We start from the raw sequence: 17,234 nt of genomic DNA on the forward strand, positions 1-17,234 counted from the left end.
CCATATGTGGTACGTACATGCGCATCCGCTTTGCACAGTACATCTCGATTTGCCCACTAAATAGCAGCATTAAAAAGAAACTCTTTGCCATTGCTAGAGAGTGTAATAATATTACTAATTTCCCTTGTAGAACCTATGGGTGACGCTAAGACGGAGAACTACCACAAGTTTTGGCTTTTTTTCTAGATGTATCGAGTTTTATCTTCCCTTAGACCTAAGTTAATATTTTCAATATTAGTCTTCTAAAAAAAGGATAAAAAACTAATTCCTCGAGAGCCACATTTCATGGCTTGATTTTGAATGCGCTTCTGATATTTCTCGAGAAACATGCATTACTCTTCCACCTCCGCATAGATCACTCCTTTCTAAGAATGGCTTTCCGTTTTCATTTTCCACACAGATATGGAAGGAGGAAGAGAGGAGAGAGGCGGTGGTGGAAAAGGAGGCAAAGAGATTCCTTTTTCGCGAGAAGAATAAATATCAGCCATGGAGATTTCGGATCCCCGCAGCGTGCCTCTCCTCCCCCCTCACCCCCGCCCCCCTCCCTCTGCAACACCCCCAACCCGCACACTTTACGCCTTTTGAAACATCTTTATCTCGCTTCAGATCCCTTTTCCAGGTCTTTCATCCAAAATAAAATATCCTTTTCTTGTGCGCCTCGCCTTCCTTCCCCACCCCTTCACTCCCCCTTTTGTATACCCTCCACCAAACTGCCCCACTTCGCCCCTCCTCCTCCTCCGCTTTCTGCTCCACCGAGTCCGGCGATAGAGACCTTACTCTCCAGCTTCCCTCAACGGAGCCTGCGAAGACTCTCTCTGTCTCTCTACTCCTCTCTCTCTCTCTCTCTTCCTTGCCAACCATGTCCTACCCTTTTTGAATGCGCGGAGGCGGGATGGAAGGTGTCACGGAGGGAAAAGCCTTTTGGAGAGCGCGTCGACAAAGGGATAGGAGAGAGTGTGCAAGGAGGAAGGGTTTGAGGCTTGGGAGGGTGGAATAAGGGTGGAAGGAGAAATAGAGGGAAAGGGATGAAAAGGAGGTGGTGGTGGTGGTGGTAGTGCTGGTGGATGGGAAAGGGGAGCGAGGGACGGGACGATACCGGAAATTATGACACGCTGCGATTGCAGTTTCATCTCCGGCCGTTATTTCCTGTTTTGGAGCTCGCGACGCCTGCCGCGGAGATTGCAGAAGGGTGGCAGAGAGGAGGGAGGGAGAGGGGGGGGGGGCTCGAAAGGGAGGCAGTTATGAAGGGGGGTGGGTGGGGCGTGGGGATGCTGGAGGAGAGAGAAAAAGGGAGCAAGATGGATGGGGAGGAGAGAGAGAGGGGGGTGAGTGGGGTAAGGAACGCATACGGAAGAGGGAGGGGGCGAGGATAAGGGGGGGGGGGTGAGAGAGAGGTTTATGATTGCCAGGGTGGGTGGGAGGGAAGGTTGTGAAGAAGGGGTTTTTTCGGGAAGGAGCGGAACCGGGACGTCGGGCTGGCATTCTTAACAGTGTTAGAACGCCATTGTGGAACGCTTTACAGATACCGTGAAATTTATCGGCCAGCCCATTCTCATTTTTTCGCCAATCTCTTTGTGAGAGACCCACAATACGTCCCCAGCCCGGAGTCGATCTCAGCACCCCCAAAAGTCATTGAAATCCATTCAAAGTTGACGTGGAGGTATTGTACGTACGGCTGGATCGCAAAGGAGAAGGGTTTGGACGGTCGGAGATCGCCATGTAATGTTTTTTTTCAGACTTCATGGAGTACGGTAGACGGATGATGTAAATCAGTTTGGCAGTATTCAATGTAAAAATTGAAATATTCGCAGAAAAAAATTCAGTCGACTTGCATGGATGTTCACTCCCAAGTATTGGCAGGAAAAAAATCATTCTGCAAGCCTGAAGCAATCAATTTTAAAATAAGATGCGCAAAAATTTTCACTGTATAGAAATCATAACTCACACACCTAAAATTATAACATTGATTTTATCAACCAACTACCGCTCCAGTTCTAAGGAAAAGCAACCAACACTCCTATTTTCCGACGCGCCCTACAAGGATATACGGATATGATATGGTTGGTTAAATTTCACAAGCATTTTTTTTTGTTGTGTGGGCAACACCCTTACGACATCGACTTTTTCCAAAAGCTTACCCACCATTCTATGATTTTACGTATGTATCATAACTAGTTCACATTAAATTATAAGGTATATCCACAAAAAAATCCATGTCTTCATTTGATCAGCTTTCAACTGCTGCATGCGATTATCGGTAAGAAATTTTCATGAATCGAATAATTGAAACACTTACCGCAACATATCGGTGGATATTACGTTTTTATAAATATTTTTATGCTACTAGTACCTCCATTAGACTCATTCATCCGCAACACTGGGAAATAACTCCAGGAGGAAACGATTGATGATACATATTGCCTAGTTCATCATGTTCACCAAATATAATTAAGATTGAAAAAACTTAGTCATTGTTTACATACATTTTTAAGCATTCTAAAGCCAAAAATTCACCCCCTCTCTAACAATATGCTTGAAACTCAATCCTTATAATTATATGCATACAATACCCGAATCGTTAAACCAGATTAAAAGGGTAAAGAGATTCTAAATATCCCGCTATGTCTCCGAATACTATTTTCAATCATGTTTTGGAATAAGATTGCAAAAGCACAGCAGCAAATCTTTTCATCCACTATATCACAGATATGGATATTTATGCAGAAAAAGATTTTACTGCCCATATGCATTGCTAATTTATTTTAATTTTGAAAATGATTGCAGCTTTTTGTCTCAAAATTTCTCTAAAGCAGTAAAACACCTGATGTTGCAAAAGAGAGCATATTTTATAATATAAATGAGTAATTGGAATAAAAAAATCCTGAAGCTAACTTTACGCACACGCATCAAATTACAGTATTAGAGAAAAGGAGCAGTTAAAATTTTCTTAATGTTCGCGAAGTTAAAACGCGAGAGGTGTGCAAAAATGCATTTGCAGCAACGCAAAGAATTACAGAATGTGCAAATGCCGCAATGTAAGCATTTATCACCAGCCAAGACGATAAAATTAAAATATTTCTTGCACCAAGAAGGTATTTTCATGAGATCATGAATGCCCTAAGCAATTGAGGCACAAGAAAATCAGCTAAGTACCGATCATTCACGGAATGATAGTATACGGGTGTGTGAGTTCTCTCCACGGCTCCACTCCATCTGCGTTTTCTAGTTCTATCCTTTCAACGGAAGAGAGCACATCATTCATCTTATAGGGTTCGCAAATTACCTCCCCGAACATCTCTCCTCTTCCCCTCCATCAACCTCTCCATCACCTGATCCTCCTTCGCCCCACACCCGCACAGTTTGACCTCCAATCCCTCCCCCATCCTAGCTTCCGCCACCCTTCAAGGAGGACCAAAGACAAACTTCTTCTCCACAGGAATCGAGAGACCCTCCACTTCCATCACTGTAGCTCAGCCTCCCTGGCCCCCTCTCCCCCTCCCCAACGAGCCCCCTCCTTCATCCCTGATCTGCCATTCCACGCATAGCGCCCTCAATCTTCTCTCTCCTCACACTCCCTTAAACCTTCTATCTCTTTTCAAAATCCATCCCCTTCCGATCTCACCGACTGCTGGCCTCCATTTTCGATCTCCACCCACTCCCACCAAAGCCATCCTCCTCCGACGCACTACCGTCAGCGACGCTGCAACCTCACACCACCCCGGCAATCTTTTTCCTCTTGGGATCTCCTTTTATTCTCGCGCGTCCCCCACCCGACGCCGCCCGTCCCTTAAATGGACCATCTATACGGCTGATAGAGAACAAACCTCGGGTCTTCCGGGCCTTCCCCCCCTCTCTCTACCCTCCCACGGGCAGATCAATCAAATCAGTTAATTCAAACTCCACGTCAAACTCCCCCATTTATATCGTTCAATCACCTTTCACCTCTTAATAACTTTCCCTTCTCTTCCGCTTTCCAGCTCAAACCCTCCTCCTCCCTCTCCCTCACCATCCCCGTGCCTCTCCGTCACTATTCCGCTTCGCTCAACGAAGTCCGCTGCGTAGCGCGTTAGCATGCTCCTTTTTCTAATCCCCTGATGATTCTCCACAACCACTGCTAATCCATCAGCCACCAGAATTAAAGAGCACGTGTCTACAAATACTATAATGACATTTGGTACTTTAATTCTCGTGAGCCCCGTTATTTTTTACAAGTGCAGTAGGTCGAGGAAAGGCTTCAGGCGGCACCCACACACACAGGCACACCAAGAAATAACAAGTTTAATTTTGCCAACTTAATTTTTTTTCAAGGTTTTTCAAAGATTTCCATAAATTTTCACTCTTTTTAGTTTATTTTTTTCAAGCTTTTCCAGGAATTTGGGTACTTGTTAGAAATTGATGTTTTCTCTCATAGCTTCTTCACATAACTGACATTAAAATTATATGCGAAAACGAAAGCTTAACTTCTTCCAGCCTCTATCCAGTATCCACTCTTCACACTTCCTAACTTCCATGTATCACTATAAATCCCATGATCATGGTCCTTATATAAGGACCATGGCCATGATTAGAAAGGTCGATATTCAAGTCGTGAAATACCAGAACATGTTAATGCGATGCACTAGAGAGAGCACTAGGATCGGGATCGCAGGCGAAAAAATGCGAAGAAAAGTTTAAAATTATATTTGCACTAAGATTGAGGGTTAGAATACGGTCTTAAAACTGAAAATCCCAGTCCAACTTTTAATACCTAACACCAATTGATTGCAATGTGGCAAGAAAAATATCGTTACAACAGGTACTTCGTTATATTTACCTCCTTTGATAATAAAAATTGTCCATCAACAGTAATAAAACATTTGAAGAATACTTTTTTCTTTTACCATTTACGGCAAAAAAATTCACATGCCAATATTTATTTCACAACCTATTTATTTTTTGTTTACAAACGTATGGAAATTCTCTCTAATACTTCCTTTTTTATTTTTTGAAGGTGTACCATGAAACTTTCACGAAAATATTTTATTTAAGATAGGCAAAGCGAAAAAATTTTAACGATCAAAATTCATTTTCTCCAGCTTCATTGGAGAGAATAGTTCTAATGTAAGAGATACTAGGGAAAGTTCCTATTAAACTCTTTATAAAAGATTTCATGCCTATTTGGCGATGATTTCATCATCATCTATTGTTGAAAAAAATAGCTTTCAAGTAATTAGGATCATATTACAGAGAGGCATGAAAAACTTGAATACTTATGTTTTGGGCTACGGTAAATCCTTCATGATACTCGGTTAAACAGTAGTCTACAGAAAGAAGATGCAGAAATATAGCGATTAGACAAAATGTACACGCAAGGTTTAACGATCAAGAAAAGCATCACTCCGTTTGCTGCGTGGAACATTGATAACGATAGGCTTCTCTGAGAATGGAGAGCTGCGTCAAACCAATCTTAGGATTGTTGACTAATGATGATGATGATGAGGCTTCTCTACCAAGATGAAGGATAGTTTGCCGAAACTTGGTTAATACCGTAACAAAGATTATCATTGAAAGATAGTTTCACGGGCATTAATTTACGGAATTTTAGGCCAATGGAATGAAAAATATAAATTCCATGATGGTGACATTCAAATAAATCAATTTATCATAATAATTAAAATAAATAAACATTAATTATACACAGAAAATGACGTTAACAGTATTACTAACAACAGCATTGAATACTATTATTTTCAAGTAAATGAAAGGTCGTAGCACTTTTCCACAAGAATTTTTAATGCGTACAACGCGTTTCGGCTCGCTGAGCCATCATCTGGTAGTGAGCCGAAACGCGTTGTACGAATTAAAAATTCTTGTGGAAAAGTGCTACGATATTTTATTTACTTAAATATGTCTAACTTCCACCAATTGAAGCCTGAATCTGTTGAACTATTATTTTCAGCCACCATATTTAAATAAAAATAGATTCCAATTGGAGTAATATAAGATCGATTTATAGCTTGATAAATAAATGCGCTATCTTTCGACGGTTACACCTTTGATATTGAATCTGTCGGAAATAGATGAAATACGAAAGATTTAGCGGTTGCCCATTCAATGGATTCGAATTAAGCTACTAGTTTCGGAAAAAGCAACGAACTAGCAGTTAGGAAATAATCATGCATAGTATTAATGAAATAATCCATAGTCTAGTGATGGTGAAAAGTGACGCAAATCTCAATAGGTGAAGGAAAAAGGTGACGCGAAGACTTGAATAATATATAGACGAAAATATCAGAGGCCAGTATTACATTATGATACGGGACGATAGGGAAGGCGAAGGAAACCGATGGGAAAGGCAGAGCAGTTAAAAAATTAATTAATCAACAGATTGCAATGGCGGAAAACACGTCAATTATAGGAAAATAGTGATGACAATGAAGGAATGGACCAAAGGAGAATTGACTGGTATAATAGATAAGAAAATTGAAAAATTTGCACGCTTAAACTAGCAGGAGGTATTGAATATAAATAAATAACAATTACATTGGCAAACTAAGCGTGCGAAGAAAGACGCGTCAAATCTACGAACTGGATGGGTATGGAGAATGGAGAAACAACTGCACAATAGCAAGAGTGGTAAAAATAGAAAAGAGAAAAGGATATTTCAAAATTAGGATTTAAGAAGAAATAATGATAAAAACTCCATCAGAATTTTCTGTGAATATGTCAAGTGTGTACGAAAAAATATGAGATCTTAAGGAAAAGTAAATAGGTGGAGAAAACATGAAGATGGAAATGAGGGCTAAAATATCATCGGGCCTGGTATTCTATACGAATAACCATGGGACTCCCGAAAAAAAGGAATGGAGGATTGCGGTTCAAGTATATTAGAATCTTACAGAATAAGTGACAAATTTTTGACGGTCAAAAAAAGATAAACATTCATATCATTTCCAAACCTTCATGTGCCACTTGGAGCAATAAGTAAAAATCTGTCATCCACTCACTAACTCATTGCATCAACTCTATGTCGTTTTGATTGGTGATGGTAGATCTCAAGCCAGACTAAGCATAAAGCATGTGAATTTCAAAGAGGGGGCCATTCCCTTTTCCTCTGGTCCCTTGGTGGTGACCAAAGATGTCGACTATTTGGAACTGAGATCCTTCCTTCAAGCACTCTAACTACTAAGCTAACCGCTAGCCGTTACTACGCTCCCCGTCAAAAAATATTTCATTGAAATAATAGAATTGAAAAAATAGAGCAGGCGTTACTTTTCGGAAAACCATCAGGGGACTTTCAACTTAGTAAATTGCCCACTGGGATTTAATATCTTGATTCCACCTTTCATACGGCCACTGGAAATTGCTGGGCTGAAGGCATTACACCAGAGGAACTCTCGAGATTGCACACATTATATAGTCTTCTCTTTATTAACCTAAGTACGCTCCGTCTTTCTAAACTCAACAATAAAATAATTAATTGCGAAGGATAAATGAGCTCTAGAAAGAAAAATAAAAACGAAACGAATAAAGGGAGATCGACTAATTCAAAAATAATGAAGAACGCACAGATAAGCCATAACAACACAATATTTTAAGCTGACGGCAGAAGTGATGTAATAAGATTTCTGAAACCATAGTTACTGAAAAGCTAATACTTTGTCGATTCTTCCTCGGTGCCGGATCATCTACCTCCCTTACTCGAGCACACATCCTTCCTCATGCTTTCCCCTTCAATGCACAGCGACTGAATCGTCTTCTTGAGCGCTCACTTCGACGCCATCTCATTGTCTTCCATCCTATCTAATTCCAACCCCTCCTGTCTCCTGAATTTCTCCCCATCATCCCGTCAAAATCTAACCATCTCCTCAAATCACTCTCCGAAGGCCCATTATCGAACCGACGCCTTCCCTCAATCTCCCCTCCCCCCCCCTCCCCCCTTGGCCTCCTCTCAGCTCCCTTTACTCGCTATAAGTGCTCTCCTCTCATTTTCCGCCATTTCCCATCTTCCACTTGTCCCCTCGCCATCTCTCCCCTTATCTCGGTTTCTTTCATCCATATCCATCGCAGACTCTCTCTCCTCTCCTCCGCTTCATCCCATTCCTCCTCACTCCTTTCTCTCAGTTCTCGCCTTCGTACCAGTTCGCGACCGCCTTGAATCCACGCCCGCCATTCCACCCCGAAGAGAGCGCCTACGTTAACCCCATTACGGGACGATCTCTACGCATCCTACAACTTGCATATCCCATTTCCCAGAAACTCTAACCTTATATATACATACATATCCCCCAAACCCCTCCCTCTCTCACCGTTTCCACCACAACTTCCACCCTCTCCCCCCCTTCCCCGTCCCTCTCCTCGGGTGTCTTCCTCTCCCTTGCCCTCAAAGCAACCCCACTCACATGCTGCTCTTCCCTATAACGCCTCCGCCCCCGCCAACCCCCCCTCCTCTCTTCCCTCCATCCTTCACCGCATCCACCGACAAGACCTATTTACGGGACGAAAAGCTTTCCGTCTCCCCGACTTTCCTTATCTCGGGGAGACACACAGATTTCCACCCGGAGGACATACAGGGGAAGAGATGGGGGTGGGTGGGGGATGGCAATGGGTGGTTTTCGATGGGGGATGTGTGGCGAGAGGGGGTAGGGTGTGGTGTCGAGGGAGGGGCATACGTATAAACGGAAAGGGGTGCGAGGGGATCGAGGATGGGGGGGGGGGCGGAAAAGCGCGTTCAAGTGTGTGGTGCGCAAGAGTGTTGGTGCCCCAGATGAAGTACGGGGAGGAGAAAGGGGGAAGACGGAAGACTTTGAGGGAAGAAGAGAGAGAGAGAAGAGGGAGAGTAGGGCGAGGATAGGAGGAGCCTCCTCCGAGAGAGAGATGCGGTGTTCGGAGGCCGGGGAGTTTTGGAAGAGAGGGGAAGGTGGTGGGGGGAAGGAGAGAGTCGGAAAAACACAAGGAGTAGTAGTGGTGGTGGGTGGTAGAAGTAGTCCTCGGGATTTGAGGGAACGACGGGAGGGAGTTTTCGCGGGAGATGGCTGAGGCAAGCGGGGGTGGAGGGTGGAGTTGTAGCTTGAGGGGCAAGGGATGGATTATTGCTGAAAGGGAGGGAGGGCGAGACCGCTGTATATATATATATCGTGGGGTGGGGTGTTTGGGTGGGCGAGGAGGGGGTGTAGGGCACGAAAGGGGAATAGGTTAGGGAGGCGCTTTCCAGATAGGGTTCGTCTCTTATCCGTCGCGTCAAAGTCGGAGCCATCACACTGCTCAGCCTTCCTCCCCAGGGTGCGCTTGCCTCCCTCATCCTGCTCCAAAGAATTGAAACTTCATCCCAACACAACTTCCTTGCTCTCCCTCGCCTCATCCCCCTTGTGGGTATATGTACGTTCCACACACACATACATCTCCGGCGACAAGTATAATGGCTGTGTAAGGGGTGGAAACCGGTTAAGGGACCGAAATGGATACCCATCATAAGGTTGTAGAATTAGGGGAAATCAAGGAACCAAACGACTATAGAGACACCATTCGGAGCTGTGAGATTGTATTCAAATAGTGATTAGCTTTGATAATGTAAGTAACTTCCAATAATGATTAGCTATGATGATACAAAATTTGAATGTAATGAATCGCATAACTGTAAGTAAAATCTTAGACACCAAACAGCTGTTAAGTAATTTGCTTCGAAATGCTCAACGAACTTAAGAAAAAAGCATTCCACTTTACGCTAAACGAAAACATTCTAGCCAAGACTAATGTTGATACCATTGCTCAAGATGCGGTAAAGAATCTTGTGCGCAAACGTGAAAAGGGTACCTCAAAAGCGGGTAAACTGTAAGTAGCAGCTAAATTAATCCAGAAATCTTATTCCTGCTAAAATGCTAATTCCCTTTTTCTTAATCCCGTACACGGAGAAATTAGTAAGATACTTAGATAATTAGAATAAAAGAAAAAACATAGTGAATTTCATTTTTCTCCAAAAATCCAAAAGGAATTCAAATTAAACTAAGAACTTGTCTGCGAGAGAGTATATGATTATAAATTTCAATGGTGGAAAATTAATGGGAAAATGCTCACAACAAAATGATAACCAATAGTGAGATGTATACACTATTCTATAAAAACAGCAGACGAGAACCCATTAAAACACGAGTTAGAATACTATATTTAACTTGAACTCATGTTTTCTGAGCACTACTCGATAAGCATGCTTACTGATTACTATCATCATCGATTCATCCCATATCCTCGATCAAACTTAGCAGAAGCAGAAAGCATACAATCATACACAGGAAATTATATTAATAGTTATAAATTCGGAAAATATGGCTGTTCCCGAAAAAGGAATTACTTTTTCTCGTCAGTGCCGGGAACGCATAAATCTTTCTCCCCACAGACGGAGGAAGGAAAATGTTCGGATGAAAGGTAGAGATGGGCTGAGATGTTCTCTCAGAGAAGAAAAAGTTTTAAAAGCGTGGTAAGTCGTTGGGTACCTCATACCTCCCTCCTAACTTTCGCCCCCTCACACCCATTTATCCCTTTTTACCGGCGTCCCTGCAAAAAAAATGCTCTACGACCCGCACTCATGCTTTAACTCGCCGCCCTCTTCATCAAAGACGATTTTTTTCAACTTCGGTCGCCACTTTTTACACAAGCGCACGAATTTCGCCACTCCATGCTGGAAAGGTATTCGTCGTGCGACAGAAGAGGGGACGTTACCACTACCATAACCCTATAAGCCAACCCCTCTTTTTAATCCACCGAAGTCCTTTTCTCAGGATTCATCCCTCTCCATAAGCATTGTAGTCCAATGCTATTTCTAAGACAACTAGAATTTATGATATAATGAAGTTGTTACGCAATGATGATAAATTATCGTGTTCAGTAAATCAGTATATTCCTCGTATTTCTCATTATCTTCTCAAAAATATTCTTTAGAAATAAATTAATTTATCTGTTAATGCTTCATGCAGAAATGAAAACTAACAAAAATCGTTGGCAATACAATGTGTTTTCACATTATATGCTGTGCACGCAATAGCTTACCTTTAAAAACGGATTTTAACAACTGTTATTGTGACAAGGACATTAAATAATGCCTTTTAAATCTAGCTTTTCAATGTAGGTTTATTATGGAAAGCCTTACACAAATATAATTTACGGGAAATAGCCTATTTGATAACAGATCTATAAAATTTCTTTGTATTCCTGAAGAAAATATCAAACACTAGAAGAGCATGGGTACTAAGATTTAATAAGTACGTTTCTTCACGCTCCCCACTTACTATATTCAATCAAGCACTCACTCAAAAGAGAATGTTGCAAAAATATAACAAAAAGGAAGGAATATAAACCAGATGTGCTAAACTGGAGAGGATTTCAATGGACTAAGTAAAGTGGTGCGACCAAATGGAAACAAATACAGAGGAAGAAAGACATGGCCAAAGGGTGGGTGCTGAGTTCATGCTGACAACTGCGGCGTGACCGAGGGGAGAGGACGGAGAAGATACGTACTGGATTTCACAGAAGAGGAAGAAATGGGCGAGGATACACATACATATAGACCTCGGAGGGTGTGAGGAACACAGTGCATCCTGGGATATAGGAGGGGGGCTTCTTCACAGAAATTTCGGGGGCGGGGGGAAGAGAGAGAGAGAGAAGGGTATAAAAACAGGACGTTGGCTGCTCTGCGGGATTGCCTTGGAGAGTGGTGGGGACGACGCATCTCTTAGAGAGGGGAAGCAAAGATCTCTCCGAAGTGCCATGGAAACGACTCTCATAACCGGAGTAGTAAAAATAAAATGGCGAATATAAAAAGCGGAGAGTATAGCGCGGAATGCCAAAGAATGATGGGGCATTTTATAAGTATGGACACGTACGAGTGAGGGATGGAGGGGAGTGCGAGACTGAAAGATGGGGACGAAAGCGAAAGAATGGGAGGGCTGCGGAGGGAGAGGAGGCATAAACAGGCGCACAATGCAGAAGTGCGGGAAGAACGGAGGCGGAATATGGAAAAAGTGGAAAGGAAGGGAAAGAGAAGAGAGGAGGATAGAGAAGAGGAAGGGACAGCGAGAGATAGAGAGAAGAAGGACGGGAAATGAAAGAGGGAAGCCAAGACAGGGCGCACGACGGGAGGAATGATCTGAAGTGATCCTTCCTAAGGTTGAGCAAGGAAATAGATACAGGGAGAGGGTGGATATGGATAGGAATGTTTGCAAACGCAATAGACAGGGGTCAAGAGAAATTTTAAACATGATAAGTGGGATAAAATATTCTAGCTCCATTTGATTTAAAGTCAATTTCTCCTAATTTTTGGCTTCCGGACTCAGATAGAGATGAGTGAGACGGAGATTGATGGTGGGACAAAATAAAAGGAAGATTTGAAGGTCGGTAATGTAAGTGTCGAGAAAAAATAATCAAGGGATACATAAAGAAGATACCCTCCAAAGATTAGTAAATACAAATCGATTTTGATCGATACGCTCAAGAAAATGAACTTTTCCTGGAAGACTCTATCAGGAAATGGAGAAAATCCTCCCGTTTCATAGCTACCTGAGACCGAAAACCAAAAATTAGGAGAAAATAACTTTAAATCGAATGGAGCTGGAATATTTTATCCGTATCGAAAAGGTAACGAACATGTGAGGATTCAATATTTTTGTGACAAATTTAAAATTCAATACGACCGACCTATACGACGATTCTTATGATTCTTCGATCTATGAAAAAAGAAAACATGCGATTAACTCTGCGCATTACCACAGCTCTGCGTGAAAAAGTGTCTCGTTTCACTTCTTTGTAACCGCATTCATAGCACAATATGCCACACTGTCCTCTTTTAGTCTTTCTCGTGCATATTCTGGGCATCTAAAACAAGAAAAAAGAAGTTTTACTTGTGTCACATTCTTACTCAGGAAAAATCTCACAACCGTACCCATAACACTCTTTTGCAAAAAAAAGAAACGCCATGGCGTAACAAAATAACTTCCTAACAAATTAATCGCAGCTATTGAACCAATAATGTACATCTTTTATTGAGGAAAAATACTCAACTTTATATCTATATTCATGTAACAAAAATCATCAAAGGAAATTGAACAAAAATATTTACTTTTGACTGTTGAAAACCAATATGGGACCCTGCAAGCGTTTACGGCGCGCGATGGCTGACACAATACTGTGACATAGGTTCAGATTTGCAAGCTGCTCCTCTATCCCCTTGCATATTCCGCTATTCCTAATAGTTTTGATAATAGGACAACTGTCACTAGCGTACCCTGGCACAACCGTATCCAGTCTACCCTAGGCATAGTTATGCGAGCCTCTAAGGCTGACATACGAGCATAAGGCAAATCAATCACAATCAAATTATGTAATTAACTCGCTGAAGAACGACTAAATCTTTCCCGAAAAAATGAGTGTGAAATATTTAAAATAATACTATCACAGATATGAGGGAAGACAGGTTCAAAATGAAATTTTTTGGTTTCACATGGTTTTAGCACATATGTATAGATGCAAGGAAGTATGTCAGTGAGAATTAACGAGAACATTTGCAGGAAAGAGAGAAGATAACGACGAGCAATGGAAAACTGTGAGAGTAAAACTCAAATAGGAAAATGTATCGCGAGAAAGAGATAATAGTCATGAGAGAGACTACGCTAGAAAACAAGCACAGGAGGTGCAGAGCGAAGGAGAGAACTCGTCGCTATGGCAACGGAAAAGATCGACCGGCTTTCATCTTTTGACGAGTGTAATGATGGGTTACCATTGGATGCGCGCACTTATTTATAGGCCACGCCCCAGTAACATCTTCACCCATCCCCCCAGTTTGCCCGGCCGCGAAACCTTTAGCTACTCCTTACACTCTTTTCGCTGAATAGCATGGATTTCTAACTCGTTTCCTCGGGCACTCCCGGCGTTATTCAAAATTATACGTGTAAAGACTACAACTAAGTCCCATGCATAAAGATGATGATCATAGGAGATTATTAACAATCAGACAGTGAACAATATCGATTATCAGTACTTTTTTCAATGCGATAAAATACATGGCAAGATCTTGCCTCAATATTTTCACAAAACAGGAATAGCAATAACGTTAAGCACCACGTAAATCTAATATATCGATGAGACCTACACTAAAAAATTACACAGAAGAATGGACAAAAAATGATGGAATACATCAACTTAAAAGTATAATAAATGTAAAATTCCCATGATAATGATACATAACTTCGCTGAAAGGTACCCAACGCTACTAAAGAATTGCCGACAATTACTATGACGCAATAATTTACACCACCTAACAGAGACCATCCTAACTCAGCCATCAAACAATTGTCATATCTGCTAATCTATTACATTCCTGAAGGTTTTAAATAAATATTAAAGTTCGCTAGCTATCCGTTCTACCTTCGAGCGGAAATACGATGCGATAAAACAGAATCGATAAGAAAAAACGGAGAAAAATGCATGTACATACATGAGACGATTTTGAAAGTTAAAAAAAAAAAATTAACAAGAACGGACAAAAATTGATGGGATGTACTTACAGAAAAGCATAATTAATTTGTGATGCCCTATATCAGAATACATAAAACGAGACCAGCAGGATGGTTGGGGAAACTGTCGTCACTTTCAGAGGAACCTACGTGGAAGAACGCCCGAAAGCCATTACTGATGTGCAGAAACAACGCGTAAACCTCAGATTCAAAATAAACAACGTCAAACGTATAAATCAAGATAAGAAGAGACCACGAATCAATATCTACGAAGCCATTAGACATCACTCTCTAAGGAGAGCTTTTATTCAATCAAAAATGCTTTCAAATACGCCCTGCATATTGGTCATTTTTTTCTGCTTGGTCTTGAAAAAAGCTGGTCATCTTCTCATCCGCCAGCTCCGATCGCTATGTGCAAAGGCTCGTGCGATGGAGTGTGCGAACTCACCATTGCTTCTAAGCTTCTTTTATGTCCTATCTCCTTCTAAAAAAAGGAGGTGTATAAGCTAAGAATAATTACAAAAAATCAACTCGTAATCAAACAATCTTATATAACAATAAAAAGCAAGTGATTCCTTTCTTTCAGGCTTATATACTCTAATATTTTAATTTTTCTGTTGATAACCAGATTAGAATGAAGTAGCAGAAAAAATTCTTCATTATTTACAAACCGAAAATGTCCAAAATTGCAGTTTTGCGCAAAAAATGTTCAGACGATCACACAATCAATGGATAAAAGCAGTCATAACTAATACGAGGGTAGCCTTCTAGGTATCGGGAATAGAACGTTCCTCATCACCTATCAACTATATATGGTGTTTATAAACAACTTTTTGAGTTGCCTAATGCCCATGCAAAGTTTCATTAGGATCGGCCCGATAGTTTTAAAACGGTGGTGTGTCAAAGTTCCCAAGTCGCTGTACGAGATGGAATTAAGTCGTGAACAGTATCGCACCATAATTTTCTATAACTTTCGACGAAGAATGCGTTATTGAACTCTTTGTTGTTTTTGGCGAAGAAGCGCCATCAAAGACAACCGTTTATCGCTGGTATGCAGATTTTCTGCGAGGACGATTTGGCCTCAGAGACGAACCGCGTGAAGGGCGACCAAAAACCGCCGTCACACAAGAAAACGTGGATACTGTGCGTAACATGATTACGGAAGATCGCCATGCTACAAACCCTGAGATTCAGGCATCATTGGACATCTCAGGGACCTCAGTTTAAAAGATCTTTAAGGAAGAGTTAATAAATTGGTTTCCCGCTGGATACCGCACCTCCTCACAGAATAACAGAAAGCAGCTCGAGTCAAATTGTGTCGAAATACTCTACAACGATTCAACTCAGGAGCATCAAAGTACATTAACAACATGGTAAGTGGTGATGAATCATGGATCTACGAGCTACGAGCCTGAATCAAAACGCCAATCTTCAGAATGGGTCTAAAGTTGTTCGCTCTCGCAGCGTTTCCAAGAAAATGGTCAGATCGTTTGTAGCCAATTCAGGGCATGTAGCGACGATTGCTTTTGAAAATCAAAAAACAGTTAATACTCAATGGTATATGACCATTTGCATTCCGGAAGTGATCGCCGAGCTTCGGAAAGATAACCAAAATCGACGAATTACGCTTCATTACTACAATGCAAGCTCACACACCGCTCGAGTCACAAAGTCGTGTTTGGAACAGCAAAACGCCGGAATTCTTCATCACCTTCCTTACACTCCAGAATTAAGCCCCAATAATTTTTTCACATTCCCCAGAATCAAGAATATGCTACGAGGAAAGCGCTTCCAGACGTCTGAGGAAGCGGTTAATGCCTACAAAACAGACGTTTTGACTACCCCTACTTCGGAATAGAATAAATGTTATAATGACTGGTTCCATCGAATTCAAAAGAGCATTGACTATCGTGGAGAATACTTTGAAAAATAATAAAAAATGCGTCATTGTACCTCTTATGGTTTTCTTCATTCCCGACACTTAAAAGGCTACCCTGGTAAGCCTGATATATAAATTATACTTTCACGGATGATGGCAATAAACGGAAGGAAGATTTTTCCCACATTATAGTTATTCATTAACCCAAAAGGCTCCAATTTTTATTTAAAAAATTTTTAAACCACTCGAAATGACCGTTCACGAAAATTGTGCCAAATATTCGCACAGCGCAATTTTTGTTGTACGTTTATATGGCAAATAGAACATATATCCATCAAATTATTGACATATTAAACTTTCCAAAGTTTTACAAATGAAAGGTTTTCAAAGGAGTCACAGCATTAACGAATTTCCAAAAATAAAACATGAAAAAATTAATGCGAATCCTAGAAGGCAATTCGATAGTTTTAAAAATCATTTGCCTGATTAGAGCTACGCTTTGTTTAAACGAACAATACAAAAATTGGCCTCATTCTCCCACTTATAGTAGTCTTCACTGTTTGTGATGGGCAGTTATGGCCTTAGAAATATCGAACGGGGGCGATAGCCAGCGAATTTTATTTTTCACTCCTCTTTTACGAGGAATAACTGGTCCAAGAGCATCGAACTCTCCATCTATACGAGCCACTCGCAGGAAAAAGGAGATAAATGCGGAGATGGGGAGAAATGGAGAGGAAAGGAATCGCCCCGCCAAGCACAACATTTTCCACATGTCCTGCGGTAACGCTCCTTCCCCGACTCCTCCAAGAGAGGTCGATCACAGCGATTAATGCACCCGTTACAACAAGACGCTCCACTCGGTCGAAGAGTAAAAG

This window comes from Ischnura elegans, chromosome 1 (genome assembly GCF_921293095.1).
Source record: "Ischnura elegans chromosome 1, ioIscEleg1.1, whole genome shotgun sequence".
In the NCBI taxonomy this organism is placed as follows: domain Eukaryota; kingdom Metazoa; phylum Arthropoda; class Insecta; order Odonata; family Coenagrionidae; genus Ischnura; species Ischnura elegans.